At 35.0% G+C, this 19,323-nt stretch overlaps 1 long non-coding RNA gene across 1 annotated transcript in view; it reads left to right on the top strand.

Moving 5' to 3' along the window:
- Positions 1–9,413: 9,413 nt before the first annotated feature.
- LOC103097257 (uncharacterized) overlaps positions 9,414–19,323 on the top strand; it is a 64,289-nt gene continuing 54,379 nt past the window's right edge. Inside the window, exons 1-2 of the long non-coding RNA XR_008913031.1 lie at positions 9,414–9,827; positions 9,928–10,030. This is a non-coding gene — a long non-coding RNA (uncharacterized LOC103097257). The remainder of the gene's footprint in view (positions 9,828–9,927; positions 10,031–19,323) is intronic.

The raw sequence follows: 19,323 nt of genomic DNA, 5'->3' as shown, positions 1-19,323 counted from the left end.
CTACCTCTCATCTGTTAATCATTTTCTATTTATCAATGATATAGTTTGTTTTGCACATATTTATTTACATGTGCCCCACATTAGATGAGAAACTCTTTGAAGGCAGGGACTACATTTTTTTCCTCCTCGCATCCACCAAAACTTAGCCTAATGCCTGGTACATAGTAATGGTTTAATAAATATTTACTGAATTGAATTGATAGACATACGTAGAGGTAATTCATTCAAATATGGAAATTTCTTTTTTTTAAAATATATTTTATTTGATCGTTTCCAAGCATTATTCGTTAAAGACATAGATCATTTTCTTTTCCTCCCCCCCACCCCCCATAGCCGACGCATAAGTCCACTGGGCATTAGATGTTTTCTTGATTTGAACCCATTGCTTTGTTGATAGTATTTGCATTAGAGTGTTCATTTAGAGTCTCTCCTCTGTCATGTCCCCTCAACCTCTGTATTCAGGCAGTTGCTTTTCCTCTCCAGTGTTTCCACTCCATTGTTTATCCTTTGCTTATGAATGGGGTTTTTTTCTCCTGGATCCCTGCAAGTTGTTCAGGGACATTACACGGCCACTAATGGAGAAGTCCATTACGTTCGATTATACCACAGTGTATCAGTCTCTGTGTACAATGTTCTCCTGGTTCTGCTCCTCTCGCTCTGCATCACTTCCTGGAGGTTGTTCCAGTCTCCATGGAATTCCTCCACTTTATTATTCCTTTGAGCACAATAGTATTCCATCACCAACATATACCACAGGACTTTCACTGAGACTTGGATAGCAGGATCCAGCCCGTGAGGCTGTCTTGCCAGCCCTGAGGGTTGCTGTTGTTTCGACCCTGCTCTCTGCGGGGGGAGCTCCGAGGGCAGTGACTTTCACCTGGACTCGGATAGAAGGCCCTGAGGGTTGCTGTTGTTTCCGCTGACCCTGCTCTCTGAGGCGGGCCGGGCTGCGGCTTCCGGGAGCCTTGGACTCTGCGCTCCTACCCCTTAGGTCCGAGTGATCTCGGGTTCTGGCTTTTGAGGGGGGCCGTACCTTTTGATCCGGGTCCCGGTCCAGGAGGAGGGTTCCCAGGGTCTATGCTGTTGATCGTCTTGAATTTCGGCACCTTAGGAGCTTATAGTTTGAGATAGGTCGGGAAGGGTTTTCCGGAGATCTGAACTTTAGCTTTCTCTAAGCCGCCATCTTGACCGGAAGACCAAATATTGAAATTTCAAGAAATTTATTATTATTAATCATAGTTCCATTGCTCAATTATTTTCCAACTCATGATGATCACAATACTATATAGATTAGTGAATAATATCTTGACAGATATCATCTAGAAAACAAATTTTCAGTTTAAAAAATCACGTCAAAAACTCCAGGACTGGTCATATAAGGCAAATTTACTACAAACACAAATAAATGTATTTAAGATATGAATAAACCTCTATAATAAATGAAATGGAGTATTTAATAAACAACTGATATTTCTCAGTAGAGCCTTTGAAATCCATAAAACAGTTCTTGCTGATTTCCCCCATAACAATGCCTATCTGAACTTCAGTAGACCATCTTAGATGGATCTGAAACAAATTTCCCTAATCTCAGCTATCAAGTTCCTGGCTGTCAATGGCAATCAGACACTGTCTACATAATATTGTAACAGTCAGGCTGCAAATCACCATTTATCGAGTCATCAAGCAGCTTTCAGTCAGCATCTCTCAGCATTCTAAAAAGCACTGTGAAAGCATGCAAAAGAGGAAAGTAGCCCTTTTCCTTAAGAAACTCACAATATAATTAGTCTCATTTTCTCCTTTGTGTGCAATTTGGGGTTTTCTGTTATGTTTCTTTCTTTTTGGCTTTGTTTTCTAAGGGCTTTTAGAATACCAGCTTTTTTGGGTCATGTTTAAACTTTGAAATATAGTAATCAAATGCTATTGTGATAAATGAGATACCAAAAAGTCTACAGCAAATAAACAAACAACACAAAACAAACTAAATATGGAATCATAAAACCAGGGTTCTTCTCTTTTTTTAATAGTTATATAAACTTGGGGAAAAATTAATTTTTCCCAGTTTCCACCTGCAAATGCTTTGGAAGTTCTCTCTTTGAAAGTTGTTTGTTTTTATCTTTTGATTATTTGTCTGTGAGGTCCTGAACTTTTCTGTCAATTCTCACTATGTAATATATCAGATTTTATTTTATATTTTAAATACTTATGTAATTTTAATTACATGTAAAAACAATTTTAAATCCATTTATTAAAATTTTAGTTGCAAATTGTCTCCTTCCCTCTTCTCCTTAAGGTTTCAATTTGATAAAAATGATACATGCAGAATAATGTAAAATATATTTCCACATTAGTCATTTTGAGAAATAAAACACAGAAAAGAAAGAAAAGAGCAATAAGTATACTTTAATCAGCTTTAAAGTTGCCATTGGATCTTATTCTAAAGATGGATAGCTTTTTTGTCTTAAGTCCTTCAGAATTTATACTGATCATTGTATTGTTGAGAATAGCTGTCATTCATAATTGACCGTTATAAAGTATTACTATTATAGTGTACAGCATTGTCCCAGTTCTGCTCATTTCATTTTGCATCAGTTCATAAAATTTTCCCAAGGTTTTTCAGAAACCATCCTGGTCAGCATTTCTTACAGCATAATAATATTGTCTCAATAATATACAACTTGTTCAGCTATTTTCCAATTGATAACCAGCCTCTCAATTCCCCATTTATTGCCCAAAATAAAAAGAACTACTATAAAGTGAAGAATGTGTGGGAATTAATTTTTTATATATTGTATTAATTCCTATATATTAGGGAGAATCACTGTGTATTCTTTTGTCTGGGATTTAGATGAGAGATATGATTTAGTCTGCTGCTTTTTGCATTTTCTGTGTCCTGGGGAATCACAAAGAATATCTTTCTTTTTAACAGAATTGGGTTAATAAATGAAGGAGACAAAGGTTCTTTTCCTGTGGATCTAACTGTCCACTTTGCAAGGGTTAAAGTGGAGTTTTGACAAAGTAAGAGGGCAGCTTTTAATAATTTAAGTTTAATGAGAACATAGTAGAGTTGTAAATTAATATTATCTCTTTAAGCCAAAGGAGGGTGGTGGTGGGGGGAACAATAATTGTTTTTAACAATTAACAATTTAATTTAGTACCTAAAAATGTCTATGTTTATTTAGAACTGGTTATAACTCTGCTGTTAGAGGAAGTCCAACTAATCACCCTTCAGCTCAGCTCATAAGGCAGAATATATATATATATATATAATATACCAACTACTGGCTAATCACTAACCCACACCACCAGCAACCAATTCCCAATGACCAACTCATGTCTAGCAGCCAACTTCCCCTCCACTGCCAGCCCCAACTATTAGCAACTGACAGACCAACCAACTGATGCTGGCAGCCTTTTATACATTTTCTCTCCCTCACTTCCTGTCTCTATGGTTCTTCCTTCCTGTCACTGTGGGATGATTAATCCCTACACATCTCTATGGTAAGAGGACCTCCAGGTCCCCTCTTCAATTAAAGGAATTAAAGAATTCCTTTTAACAACCTCTCAGTTTGGGGAAAGGCTGAGGTTTTAAGGGATTACCTCTTAATTGACTATCACCAACTAAAGATGTCTTGGGATGGTTACAGGAAGATCTGAATAATAAGCTTCTAAAAATCTTTTTATCAGGTTTCTTGACCTAGCTCAGGCCATCCCTCATCATAAGATACAACCATGGAGTTGATCTAATCAATAAACCTGATATGATCAATACTTATATTCTTACCTCAAAAATTAGTCTCAAGATAATTTTAATCATAATAGTTTTGGCAACCATGAAGGGATTATAGAATCCTCTTTATGGTTACAAGAGAAAGTTTCATTTCCACATTTGGCCCACCTGGGAGCTTTTCAACCTCAGAGTGATTCCTTTTCCAATGAGTAAAAAAGGTAGAGAAAATTCATCCTGTTCCTGATGAGATCTTTTTGGGTAAAAATTATATCTTTTGTGTATGATAAATGTATCATTTTTGTAAGATCTATATGTCTTATATGTTAGGTATATATTTGTCAAATGTACCATTTTGTAAGTATTGCGAACTCCAGAGTTCATTCATTGAGAATCTCAGGGTGGATTAACCTAGAGCAGTGATGGCAAACCTTTTAAAGACTTTAGAGACCTTGTACCCAGAGTGCAACCCTCATGCTGCATGTGAGCCCCCTACCTTACCTTAGGCAGGCAAGGGAGGAAGTGTTCCATTGGGCTGCTGGGTAAAGGGGTGGGTCATGTGAGAAATGTTCTCAGGCACATGTGGAGAGAGGGAAAGGAACAGCCCCCTTCAGCATGCTCTAGCAGGCAGGTTTGCCAACACGAATCTAGAGTAAAAGAAATGGATGGGGAGTTTTTCTTGAGTAAATAATTGTGTATTTTGATGGGCATTAAACTGAGATTCTATGTTGACTTCTCCAAGTAAGTCTTTGTTTTTTTTTTTTTCCAAGAAAAATAGGTTCTTGAGAATTGGGGATGCCATTCAGAAAATGGATGCAGCCAGTATGCCCTGAATCTCCTAGTTGGAGTGAGTAAGGCCATGTGGAATCTCTTGTATGAGGTTTAGTTCTCAAGAAATGTCCTAAGAAGAGGGGAAGACCTTTTCAATTAATTACATTAGTGCCAATTTTGTGCAACTTGTGGTTTTTCTTGTTTTGGTGTGTGTAGGTATGGTATGGGTGTGGTTGTGTCTGTTTGTGAAGTGAGATAAGGGAAGGCAAGACTAAGAAGTCAGGTTTAAATGAGCCAGAGTGATAAGGAAGAGAGAGGGGTTTTTCTGCTCTGGTTTCTTACTTTGCTAGAATAAAAGACTTCAATTGGGATTTAAAAAAACAACAACAACTTGCTCTGGATTTAGGCAAGCAAACTTAAATTTGAAAAACCTGGGTCCAGGAAACTATTTAAATCTTTATCTTAAAGTAAGTTCAGAATATATTCTACTTTTGTATTTTTTAAGGCCTGATATTGAGTCATGTTATATAATTCTGTAGTAACTTCAGCTAAAACTTTGTTTCAATTTTTAATTTATTTTTGAAAAAAAATTTAAGCTAAAGACATTTAATATTTTTAATGTGGCATTTACCATCATTGCAAATTTATAAATTTGTTTCTTCTATTGTATTGTCTATATCTACTTTTTTAAGTTTTATTAGTTTCTTTGTGAAATATAGAAGTCTTTGTTTTATATTTCCATTTGTATATAATAAACAAATTGTTTTGTTCTTCCTCTCTGGTATTTCCAGATAGTGGCTAATAACTTTGGATTACTGGGAATATATTTTTAAAAATTTAGATACTTATATGGTTTAATAAAAATTTTCTAAATTATGATATCACAATTTTGGGCAAGTGATTCCAACATAGAGGTGAAAATTATGTAAGCAGATAAAAAAGCTAGATTTGATTTGGTTAATAGCTATTTTAGTTTGAAGTGATCCTAATGATATATTTAGGATAAATCAAACTTGTTATTTTAAATTAAGGTGTTGGGTGGAATTGAAGGTGAAGCTAAGTAATGACAAGAGGAGGGTTTCTGAGTCTCTTTAGAGATTCAAGTTCCAGTAAAATTGAAATGTGCTTCTTACTTTGCAATGATATCTCCTCTTTCCCAAAGCCAGTTCTGGGTTAACTAAGATGTACATTAATTTTTGGTAGGCATGGTGAGAATGGAGGATAAAGCATATTTCCTGGTGTCTACTCCTTTCCTCTCCTCCTGACAGGTATTTTAGTTGGGCCCTGCTCTGCAAATATGCCAGCTTGGGGAAGTGAACTTGAGATTACTATAAATAAGAGACCTTTTCAGGGTTGATTAAAAGGGCAACAGAATTGATTGACTTTTATGTAGGTAACAAAAAATTGATCTAACTCTTTGAAAGAAGAGGAAGCTAAAATTTTCAATCTGAGTTTTGAAAGTGAGTTCCCTTATTGGGTTATAATTGTATTGAATCAGAACTCAATGTAAAGAATAATAATAATGATAAATATACTGTTTATTATTATTAATTCTTTAATGAAATATAATTATTATTTTAAATGGAATGTTAACGCTATTGGATAATTCAATGTAGGATTTTAAATGTGATAAAACAATTCTGTTTGACCATTTAAAAATTTGATAATTTTGTTTCATATTTTAAATTCTTAAATATTGCCTATGATAAAATGCAATTTGGAAAACAATTATAAAGATGTTAAAATTAGTTTTCTACCTTAGACATTATAAAATTATGAACCACACTTTTAAAAGAAATCATATATATTTGGAAAAGTTGTGATATATTTTGTCAACTTGGAAAAGCAAAGAAATACCAAAATAGTCACACCTTTAATCAGGACAAGAGAGACAGTTCTTATGGTCATCCCACAGAATCATAAACATATACCACACAGAGCCAAACTCTGGTACTCTGGGAACAATGTCTCTGGAAAAATACACCTGGAATGGGAATGTCTATTTTGAAGATTTCCAATGAACTGAAGAACTTGAGATCTTATATACACTTTAGGAAAATAAAGGAAAGGAAGGACAAATCATTTATCTACATGGAGAGAAAGGAAGGACCTGGGAAAGGCCTAAATACAACATGAGAAACATCTGTTTTTTTGTTATTTCTAAGTAACATCTTAACTTGTCATTAATATATATATATACATATATACACACACACATATGTATATATATAATCCATTTCTAATAGTTTTTAAGGAATTGAGCATGTTCTAATGCCAAACTGAAAAATTGGGGTATATATCGACTTTGTTCCTTTTATTTTATTATTGGTGGTTTTCCAAAGCAGATAACTGGTTCAGACAGAAGTAACAAAGAGCAAAAATTATAGGAAATGTAAATTCTTTAGCACAGAGGTTCACAATTGGAAATCCTTTATATTAATGAAATTGGAATTCAAAGGTTTGAATTAGCTCCAATCATCTGACTTAACTATTGGTAATGCAAAATTTTAGTGAGAGTTTTAAATTGTATAACATCTATTTTTCCAGCATCTATAGGGAAAAGGTTATCAGTGACCCCCTGCACCAATAGAAAGAAGATCTGCCAGAGGAGCCACTCTGAGGACCATCATGGACAGACAATAGCAGAGGACTTGAGAAATCAGATTATTGCATCATGAGTTTTTGAGTCCTTGTATATAATAGACTGGACAGTGAGGGTTGGGTTACACATCCCTTTCACATCTCTCCCATGCACTGTTATTTTGTTTTTAAGACTTTTATTCCAAAAGGGGAGTGTTCCCTTAGTGGCTCCCTATCAATGTGTCTATCAATTATTTTTGATATCATGTTATATAACATCCAAATATCATAGTTAGGCCTTGCATGCAATGTATAGTCATCATATTTGGGGTGCTTCATTAGAGTTACTGAATCTCAGCTTCCCCAAGAAGCAGAGGGAGGGATCATGACAATTTATTTTTTCACATGCAGTTTTAATTCTTGTATATTCAAGAGAATCTCTGTTTTTTCCTTTGTCTGGAATTAGGGTCAGAGATATCACTTTATAGGCTATTTTTTGCATTTTCTTTGTCCTTGGGAATCCCAAAGAATGTCTTCATTTTTAAGACAAATAGGTTAATAAATGAAGGAAACAGGAGTACTTTTCCTGTGGATCTGACTGCTCACCTGTCAGCTTGGGGAAGGGCTAAGGTTCTGATGGATCACCTCTTATTTAGCTATCATCAATTTAAAAATGTCTTGGGATGGTCAAAGGTGGTTTTAAATAATGAGCTCTTAAAAAATCTATTTATCAGACTGTCTTATCCAGCTCAGGTCATCACTGGCTATTAGAGGCATTCATGGATACCTACATCACTTTATTGGTTATGATGCTAGTCTAACCAATAAACATGAAATAATCAATAAAGTTATATTCTTATCCCCAAATCAGTATATTGACATAATTTTAATAATAACAAATGATATGTTGCAATCTGCATTCAGATTCTATCAGTTCCTTCTATGGCAGCAGATAGCCTTTATCATCAGGCTTTTTTGTTTGTTATTGTTTTGTTCATCATTTCTTATGGCACAATGATAGTTCATTGCAATCATATACCACAACTTGTTCAACCACTGCTCAATTGACAGAGATGCTTTCAGTTTTCAGTTCTTTGCCTAAGCAAAGAGCTGCTATAAATATAGTTGTACTAGTATAGTAAGTCCTTTTCCTTTATTTGGATCTCTTTGGAATACAGAACTAGTTGGGATATTGCTAGGTCAAAGGGTATATGAAATTTGATGGCCCTTTGGATGTGGTTCCAGAATAGTTGAATGAGTTCACAGCTCCACTGATAGTATATTAGTATCCCAAGTTTTCAACATTCCCTCAAACACTTACAATTTTCCTTTTCTGCCATATTAGCCACTCTAATGGATATGAAGTTGTTTTAATTTGCACTTCTCTAATTAGTAGTGATTTGGAGGTTTTTTATATGACTAAATAGAGTTTAAATTTTTCATCAAAAAATGTCTAGCTTTTGACTATTTGTTAATTGGGAATTGTTTTTTAATCTTATAAATTTGACTTCCTTTTCTATAAAACTGAGAAATGAAGCCTCTATCAGAGACATTTATTATAATTTTCCCCAGTTTGTTATTTCCTCTCAAGTCTTGGTTACATTGGTTTTGTTTGTGCAAAAACATTTTAACTTAATATGGTCAGTTATCTATTTCACATCTTACAAGTTTCTCTGTGTTCTGTTGGGGCAAAAATGATTCTCTCATCCATAGATCTGACAGGTAAACTATTCCACATTCTCCAATTTCTTTATGGTATCACCTTGTATTTCTAAATCATGTATCCAATTCGACTTCACCTTGACATATGGCATAAGATGTTAGTCTGTCCCTTGTTTTTGCCATATACTTTTCCAGTTTTCCCAAATTGAATTTTAGATTTTGTCAAATACCAGGCAATTATTGTCATTTACTGTGTGTTGAGTCCCTGATCTATTCCATTGCTCCACTGTTCTATTTCCTAGTTGCCACCAGATTATTTTGATGGTTGCTGCTTTACAATACAATGAGATCCAGAATAACTAAGCTACCTTCCTTCATGGTTTTTTTTTTTCATTAATTTTCTTGACATTCATTGAATGCCTTTTGTTCTTCAATAATAACAATATTATTGTTGTTTCTACCTCTGTGACATAAACTTTGATAGTTATGACTTCTCACTTTGTAATCTTGACTCCATCCCCAACTATTGAGTTTTATTTCCCCTTATGGAAGCAAAGAGGATTGTGATTGGATCATTGTCTCTCAGTAGGGCTTGCTGGGAGCAGTTGGTGAAGACCCTTATTGGTTATCTGACTCCATTTGCTATAACTTTCCATTCATCGCCCCCCCCCCCATATTGTACTGAAACCAGTACCATACAGAACCTTCAATGGGGGAAAAGAATATAGGAAAAAGATATGAAGGATCTTGGTGTTGTATGAAATTAATATAAATATATAACTCATAGTTGGCACATCCATATTAAGGTAGGACATGGAGTAAAAGTGTAGTTTCTGACTTCCAGAAGCTCCCTTGCATGTCTGTGGTGTCATTATGTCAGGTCACATGACCCAGACTGTCCAATCAAAAGCAAACTAGGTGAAACATCATAGGCGGTAAGGCTCTGATGCCTTCCTGAATTCAAGTCCTCTCCTTGACTGGCCTTAATTTCTTTGGTCCAATTATATGTAGGATGGGCCCCTGGCCACTTGTAAAGTGGTTCAGGCAGATTGGGAATATAGGACTGGATGAATCAGCAGTACAGCTTTAGGTATGTAAGTTGGTAATACCTTCTTCTTTCTTTTTCTCTTTACTAATAAATACTTATAAATTAATATGAAATCTCCAAGATTCATTTTTATTTATTACAGTGTTCAACAAGGATCTCATGAGACTGTCTGCCCCACATTCTTTCACTACTGGAGCCTTTGTCTCAGGAAACACTCTGTCTGGGACCCAAGATAGCCATGAATAGTAAGTCCACACTAATTGTGACAAAGACTTGGTGCCTAGTAAATGCATCTACTAATTATCCCTACATTGGAAATTCCCTTCAATCTGCATTTCCTGGAGAGTTTACCAGGATCCTGGGACCCACTGTGAGGAGAGAAAACATTTGGCATGAGTATCTCCTGTTGAAAACTATTTGTATTTCAATAGAGGTTACACTATGGGGATAGTTTTTTTTTTCATCTTTTTCCAATTCTTGTTATTTTTCTTCTTCTGAATCATATCTTACCATTTTTAGAATAGTGATAAAGAGCAGAAATGTATGGGGAGCATTTCTCTGCCATTTCACTGAAAATTCTCTTATGCAGTAGCAAATCCCCCTCATCAAAAGCACAGCTAAGACTGACAGCCATAGGCCAGACAGATATCAGGAAAACTGATTTTACTTTTTCTCCACAAACTCAATAGTTGGACAACAGTAAAAGAAAATTATAATTGGAGTTATATATATATATATATATATATATATATATATATAGTAAAAACTCATTATGACAATGTGTCATGATTCTGCAAATATTTAAAATACTGTTTTTAAGTCTTTAGAACCAAAATAATGATGTTTAAAATACGTATCCAAAATATGCCACTGAAACTACTTCCAATTATCCAAAGTAGTTATTTAAGAGTTGTATGATATACAAAATTTCAGTACATAAATAAAGTGAGTGATATAGTGGATAGAGTGATGAACTTGGATTTAGGAAAACAAAATTTCAAATTTTCTCTTAGGGACCCTAAACAAATCAATTTGCTTTTCTCTACTTGTTTCCTTTCTAATAAAATGGGGAAAATAATAGCAACTATGTCACAAAATAGTTCTAAGGATTGTGGAATGCAGCAGCTGATAATAAGCATGTCCTGGATGGTGGCCATCTAGCTGAATTTTTCTTTCCCACAGCCAAGAACTACCTGGGAGCAAGTACCACTCCCAGCCCTACCTTTCCCATCTATGGACTTTGAGTTGTTAAGTAAAACAATTTATGGATCCATTGTCAAGGCTCTGCCTTCCAAATCTATTTAAACATCTATTTCTATACCTTCTGTCCTTCACTTCCACTATTTAATAGATAGTACCTTGTGAAATACCAATAATTTCAATATGGAATGTAAACAATTCAAAATAATTACTTCTGTGAATAATAATGTATCTCAAAAATTTGCCTTCTATATATGACATTACTGTGAAGAAATTAGATTGTTTAGTTGATATTAACACAGGTAAAACAGTGATAACTAAGCAAGTATTACAATTAGTATTCTAAAGTTCTGGAAGAATAAATTAATTTCATACAAGATATAGACTGCCTAACCCCTTCTCCAGAAATCACATATGCAATGATAATTAAGTGATATTTTAAAAGAATCTTTAAATATTTTTAAAAAACTAAATTTGAAAAATAATTGACTTCAAAAAAATTCTGGGGGCTGAGTCAAGATGGCAGCATAGAGGCAGTGAAAGTTCAGACCTCTAAAAACCCTTCCTTACCAATTACAAACTAAATGCTCCTAGGGGACTGAATATCAAACCAAACAACTAGACAGAGCCAAGTAACCCTCCTGCTGGACTCAAAAGGTATGCCCCCAAAAGCCAGAATTCGAGAACACTTGGAAGGAAGAAGAAAGTTCCCAGGACCCCTCCCCCACATAGAGCGCTAAGTCTCTGAGTGGGCCAGGGTAGCTGGTCTTGAGGGAGTACCTTATGGGCAAAGCTGTGCTAGGCTCAGAGCATCAAACAGGTAGTAGGAAAGCAGTTAGAGAAGAACCACAGAGAGGGCAGCCTAGTTGAAGCAGTAGAGACACTCCATATTGCACCTCCATGAGGTTTTGGCCTCAGGACATATTCAGCTCTGCAATACAGCTGGACTTAATCCCATCAAGGCCTCCAGAGCACAGGGAAGCTCAAGCTCCAACACCCCTCCCCCATAGACTGCACTGACAGATTTGCTGACAAAATTCCAATGGTAAAGGCTGACAGAAAAGTCCAAACCAACAAAAAAAAAAAAATTAGAGGAGCAAAAGCTCAGGCAACTGCAGAGAGTACATGAGCAAAAAACAGAAAAAGAAAAAAAAAATACAATTGACAGCTTCTATACAGGCAATGAACAAAGACCAAACAGAACAGAGAAAGATGAAGGAACATCAAGCAAAAACACAGAAACTCCTGCGAACTGGATACAGGCTTCGGAAGAACTCAAATTACAATTCAAAACACAATTAAGAAAGGCTGAAGAAAACTGGGAAAAGAACTTAAAAAGTAAGATAAGTCATCTGGAAACAGAAAACAGTGTCTTGAAAGCCAAAGTTAATCAGCTTGAAAATGAGGCAAAGGAGACAAAAAATGAGGCAAAGAAGATGAAAGATGAGACAAAGAAAATGAAATATGAGGCAGAGAAGATGAAAGATGAAGCAAAAGAGAGGAAAGATGGGGCAAAGAAAATGAAAGATGAGGCAGAGAATATGAAAGATGAACTTCAAAGAAAATCAGACCAGAAGAAGGATGATCAAAAAACCAGGGAAAGAAATCCAATCTTTAATATCCAAATACAAAAACTAGAAGCAAGTGATTTACAAGGCAGCAGGACACTATAAAACTAAAGCAAAAGAATAAAAAAATGAGGAAACTATGAAGCACCTCATTCACAAAACAGAATATTTAGAAAATTCTTCCCAGGAGAGACAACTTAAGAATCATTGGTCTACCTGAAAACCATGACAAAAGAAAATTCCTGGACAACATACTACAGGAAATTATACAAGAAAATTGCCCCAATATTCTAGAACAAGAGGGAAAAGTGGAGATTGAAAGAATCCAAAGACTACCTCCTGTACTTAACCCCCAAGAAAAAACAGCCAGGAATGTTATAGCCAAATTCAATAACTATCAGACCAAGCTGCTAAGAAGTCATCTAGATACCATGGAACCACAGTGAGGATAACACAGGATCTGACTGCATCTACACTGAAAGACCGAAAGACATGGAATATGATATTCCAGAAAGCAAGGGAACTAGGTATATAAACAAGAATCAATTACTCAACAAAACTGACCATATTCTTACTGGGGAAAGTATGGACATTTAACAAAATAGAAGAATTCCAAGCATATGTAAAGAAAAGACCAGACATGAACAGAAAATTTGATGCCCAAGCACAGAACTCAAGAGAAAAAAAATTAAATATAGAAAGTACTGGTCAATCTAATTGGAAAAGGAAAGAAGAAAATCAAATTGACAGTATCCAAAATGAAAATGTCAACCTTGCCTCTAATGAAGAGGAAATTAAGGCAACAATTAAAAAGTATTATGCCCAACTATATGGCAATACATATGGCAATCTAGGCGATATGGTTGAATATTTACAAAAATATAAATTGCCTAGACTAACAGAGGAAGAAATAGAATACCTAACTAATGCCATATCAGAAAAAGAAATTGAACAAGCCATCAAACAACTCCCTAAGAAAAAATCCCCAGGACGAGATGGATTCACAAATGTATTCTATCAAACATTCAAAGAACAACTAATCCCAATATTATACAAACTATTTGACAGAATAAGCAAAGAAGGAGTGCTACCAAATTCCTTTCACAACACATATATGGTACTGATTCCAAAGCCAGACAGGTCAAAAACAGAGAAAGAAAACTGCAGACCAATATCCTTAATGAATATAGATGCAAAAATCTTAAATAGAATACTAGCAAAAAGACTCCAGCAAGTGATCAGAAGGGTCATCCACTATGACCAGGTAGGATTCATACCAGGATCGCAAGGATGGTTCAGTATTAGGAAAACCATCCACATAATTGACCATCTTAACAAGCAAACTGACAAAAATCACGTGATTATTTCCATAGATGCAGAAAAAGCCTTTGACAAAATACAACACTCATTCCTATTGAAAACACAAGAAATTATAGGAATGGAAGGGCCTTTCCTAAAAACAATAAACAATATATATCTAAAACCATCAGCAAACATTATCTACAATGGGGACAAAAAGCTTCCAATAAGATCAGGAGTGAAACAAGGATGCTCATTATCACCTGTAGTATTTAACATTGTACTAGAAACACTAGAAGTAGCAATTAGAGAAGAAAAAAAATTAAAAGTATTAAAATAGGCAATGAGGAGGCCAAGCTATCACTCTTTGTGGATGATATGATGGTCTACTTAAAGAATCCTAGAGAATGAACCAAAAAGCTAGTCGAAATTATGAATGACTTTAGCAAAGTTGCTGGATACAAAATAAACCCACATGTCATCAGCATTTCTATATATCTCCAATCCATCTCAGCAGCAAGAATTAGAAAGAGAAATTCCATTTAAAATCACCCTAGACAACATAAAATTCTTAGGAATCTATTTGCCGAGACAAACACAGGAAATATATGAATGCAACTACAAAACAGTCTCCACACAATTAAAACTAGATCTAAACAATTGGAGGAACATTGATTGCTCATGGGTAGGATGAACTAACATAATAGAAATGACAATCTTACCCAAAATAATTTACTTATTTAGTGCCATGCCCATTGAAGTACCAAAACACTTTTTTACTGAATTAGAAAAAAAAAGAAACACATGAAGTTCATTTGGAAGAACAAAAGATCAAGGTTACCTAGGGAAGTCATGAAAAAAAAATGCAAAGGAAGGAGGACTTACAGTTCCATATCTCAAACTATCCTATAAAGCAGTGGTCATCAAATCAATTTGGTTCTGGCTAAGAGACAGAAAAGAGGATCAATGGAATAGACTTGGGGAAAGTGACCTCATCAAGACAGTCTATAATAAACCCAAAGATCCCAGCTATTGGGACCAAAATCCACTATTTGATAAAACTGCTGGAAAAATTGGAAGACAATATGGGAGAGATTAGGTTTGGATCATATAAAGAAGGAAACTATAAGCAAATTAGGTGAACACAGAATAGTATACTTGTCAGATCTTTGGGAAAGGAAAGACTTTAAAACCAAGCAAGAGGTAGAAAAAAATCACAAAATGTGCAATCAATAATTTTGATTACATCAAATTAAAAAGTTTATTTACAAACAAAAGCAATGCAACCAAAATTAGAATGGAAGCAACAAATTGGGAAACAATCTTCAAAACAAAAACCTTTGACATATGTCTACTCAAATTTATAAAGAGATAAATAAATTGTACAAACAATCAAGCCATTCTCCAATTGATAAATGGGCAAGGGACATGAATAGGCAATTTTCAGTTAAAGAAATCAAAAATATTAGTAAGCACATGAAAAAGTGTTCTAAATCTCTTATAATCAGAGAGATGCAAATCAAAACAACTCTGAGTTATCACCTCACACCTAGCAGATTGGCTAACATAACAGCTATGGAAAGTAATGAATGCTGGTTAATTCATTGCTGGTGGAGTTGTGAACTGATCCAACCATTCTGGAGGGCAATTTGGAATTATGCCCAAAGGACACTAAGAGACTGTGCCCTTTGATCCAACTATAGCACTGTTGGGTTTGTACCCCAAAGAGATAACAAGGAAAAAGACTTGTACAATAATATTCATAGCTGCACTCTTTGTGGTGGCAAAAAATTGGAAAATGAGGGGATGCCCTTTAAATGGGGAATGACTGAACAAATTGTGGTACATGTTTGTGATGGAATACTATTGTGGTCAAAGGAATAATAAACTGGAGGAATTCCATGTGAACTGGAACAACCTCCAGGAATTGATGCAGAGTGAAAGGACCACAGCCAGGAGAACATTGTACTCAGAAACTGATACACTGTGCTACAATCGATTGTAATGTAATTTGTAATGTAATTTGTAATTGTAATTTGTAATTGATTGTAATGCCATTAGTGGCAATGCAGTGAGCTTGAACAATATGGAGTGATCTAAGAGAAAAAAACACTATCCACATTCAGAGGAAAAACTGTGGGAGCAGACTCACAGAAGAAAAACAATTGCTTGAATCCATGGGTTGAGGGGATATGATTGGTGATCTAGACTCTAAATGAATATCCTAATGCAAACACCAACAACATGGAAATAGGTTTTGATCAAGGACGTATATAATATCCAGTGAAATTGTGCACCAGCTAAGGGAAGAGTGGGAGAAGGGGAGTGAGGGAAAAGATATGATTCTTGTAACCAGGAAATAATGTTATAAATTGACTAAATAAATTAATTAAAATTTTAAAAAAATTCTGGTTTCAAAGTATTGTGAAAAAACATTTATTTTGGGAAGGAATTCAATGCTTGCTTGTTGGGGGGTGATGAGTTATTTCATTAATAAAATAGGAACAGCAGGAAGACACTAATGAATACCTAGAACTTGCATACCAAATTTGTTCCACTAGGGGGAAAAAGTTAACTTGAATATTTGGCAAACTAAAGGATTCCACAATTGCAGATTTTGATAGCATATGAACAGTGTATTATGTAACACCACGAGTAATTTTTTAAAAAAGCTTAATTACTTTGCTGCTTGCTATATTATTTGTAAACTTTTGTCTAAAAATAAATTAAATCCTTTCCATATGAATTGCCTAAGGTCATGCATTCCATAAGTGAGAGTAACTTTGGGTTTTGAGGTACCATATAGCTTGACTTGGAAAGGTCAAGTTTTCTTAAAAGACTTGGATGTCTTAGCTTTTTAAATTAAATTTATATTTGAATGAAAGCATGTGACACCATTAGACTTACAAAGCTGAAATGCTGAAGAGAAAATGATAGGATCATTGAAATATGAAGGATGAAAGCTTTTCTGAAGTAAACATTGAAGACTTTAGAATTGAAGACCTTAGAAAGGATCTGACGTTCTAATTTCTCAGGTGAGCACCAAAAAAGGCAACCTTTTCCCCAAAGGCATTCATGCACAAGTGTCCAGTGGAAATCTGGGAGATATATCAAACTGATCACCATATATAAGGGTATGGCACTTACTGGACTATGAAGAATTGTCATGCTATAGTATGATCTTTCTAGATCTTTCTTATTTCCTGCCTGAACATGACAAACTTTGGAGCTAAAGAGTGCTATACTACTTTGGCTAAAAATTGCATCATAACACCCAATTGAAACAAAGACTGGAGGCAGTTGATATTATAGCAGTCCATCAAAGAGGAAATTTTAGGAAATGTCCAGTAGAGACATGGAACTCAGTCCACCAGTTGACTGACTTACAGCAACAACCCAGAAGCTGAGTGAACTATCTGGAAAAGTTCAGCAATAGCTGCTTAGGGAATGAGCAAATCATCTTCATCTAGTATCTGGGTGACCTGTCTAGATCTGACTGGCTGAATTCATCTGGCCACAGAATAACTTGCCTGTCCTAGATCAGTGTAGCTAAGAAAAACTATTTGACCAAACCTAGCCAGAAATTTACCCTTCCAGTCAATATATCATACCCTAAAAGGAGCAGGTTATTTTGAACCACCCATTCAGCGGAGTCATATTGCCCAGTTAAGAGCCCTGTATACCTACAGGAGAAGAAGCCAGTCCATAATGAGAACCAGTGCCCTGCTCAGTTGTAAACTTAATGAGGACTCTACAGAGAAAGAATGGACATTTCAACTCTATTTTTCCAGAGTTGCAAGTGGTCTTGGACAGAAATGTTCCTTATGTATGCATATTTATACCATTTTATTTTAATTTTTTGATAATTATCCTCAAAGCATCCTGTAAGCTTTTGGGAGAATGTCAGGGAAAATACCTTTGGGCAGCTATTTTTCCTCCAATGATGTTTTAGTTTTCTAACAACAAATTGAGTCTATTGACTGTCTATTAATGAGAAATGTATTTGTGGAGGCTCAGAACCTACAATATTGGAAGGCTAGACATGGTTAGGGTCAGTTATCCCCAAAGCCCTGAGGAGTTGTCACCCTCTGCCAATGTGTCAAGCAGGTGTGGGAAATGAGCCTTGATTACTATAAAAGGTATTTTGAAATGTCTTTTGAAATGCTTGGAAAAATACAAAATGTGCTGGGATCAGACATTAGGAACAGATTTCAAATATTAATTTTACAAATGATAAAACTGAAGGTTAGAGACTTTAGCTGAATCAACCTATCTTGTGGGTAAAAACAAGAAGAGAAGAATTTGATCCCCAATCCCTTTACCTCTTTCTTATTTTCTCTCTACTTCATTTGTCTTTCAACAAAACAGAAAGTTGGTTAGTCAACATCCTAGAAAAAAAGTGGACTATTTACTTAAAAGGAGCTTTCTGGCCCAGGAGAGCCAAAGACCTCCAGAGCAAACACACACACACACACACACACACACACACACACACACACACACACATATATATATATTATATATATATATTTAATATATATATATATTTAATATATATATATATAATATTTTACATGATATTGGAGCTGCATTTCATAATTTGCCTGATATAATTTTCAAAAAGAAGAAAGGGAAAAAGAAAATTGCAGTTGGGGTGATTACACAATTCTTACATAGACTAGAAGCAGCCATGCAGTGCCCCTCCAGGAATGTATGGGATATAACCCTATGTGGCAATCGGTCTCTTGATTGCCTGTACATCCTCCGACATCCTAATGCAAGAAGTAAGGGCTTCCCTGATTGAGTGACATTTAATTATCCAAGAAAGAAATTTTTAAAGGACCATGTGATACAAACTAAATCACTCTGACAGCTTCATTATAAAGCTGACATATGGAGAAGAGAAGTGGACCACTGGGCTAAAGATATATTCTAAGTCACTTTCTAAACAACTGTGATGTCTAAGAAGAGGAAATCCAAAATTTGATGATGGAGGTAAAGCCCCTAATACCATATCATGGGAGAAACTAAATTTTCCACATATTATCAAGATTAATGCCTTTGAAAACATTGGTTTGCCAAATGTTTTTGTCTCTGACCCATGAAAAATCATCTTTAATTAAAAAAAAATTTTTTACTTGATACTATCTAAATACCATCAAAGGTCTGAGCAGTTGCCATTTTATTAGTGTCTCAAATATTTATATAGTATATTGTTATATAGATTCTTCAAGTGATTCAGGGTTCAACATGTACATACTATAATCAGTGTTTTAGGATTTATAAAGCAATTTAGAGATATTATCTTATTATCTCATCTCACATAACCCTGGAAAATAAGTGGTATTATTATCCCATTTTAATAAATGAGGAAATTGACTTAGACAGAGGTAAAGTGACTTACCCAGTGTCATATAGCTAGTAAGAATCTGAGGTTGGATTTGAATTCAGGTCTTCCTGGCTCCAGACCT

This window comes from Monodelphis domestica, chromosome 6 (genome assembly GCF_027887165.1).
Source record: "Monodelphis domestica isolate mMonDom1 chromosome 6, mMonDom1.pri, whole genome shotgun sequence".
NCBI classification, from domain to species: domain Eukaryota; kingdom Metazoa; phylum Chordata; class Mammalia; order Didelphimorphia; family Didelphidae; genus Monodelphis; species Monodelphis domestica.
Note: the sequence above shows the minus strand (reverse complement) of the source record. Positions and strands in the feature narration are given on the sequence as shown.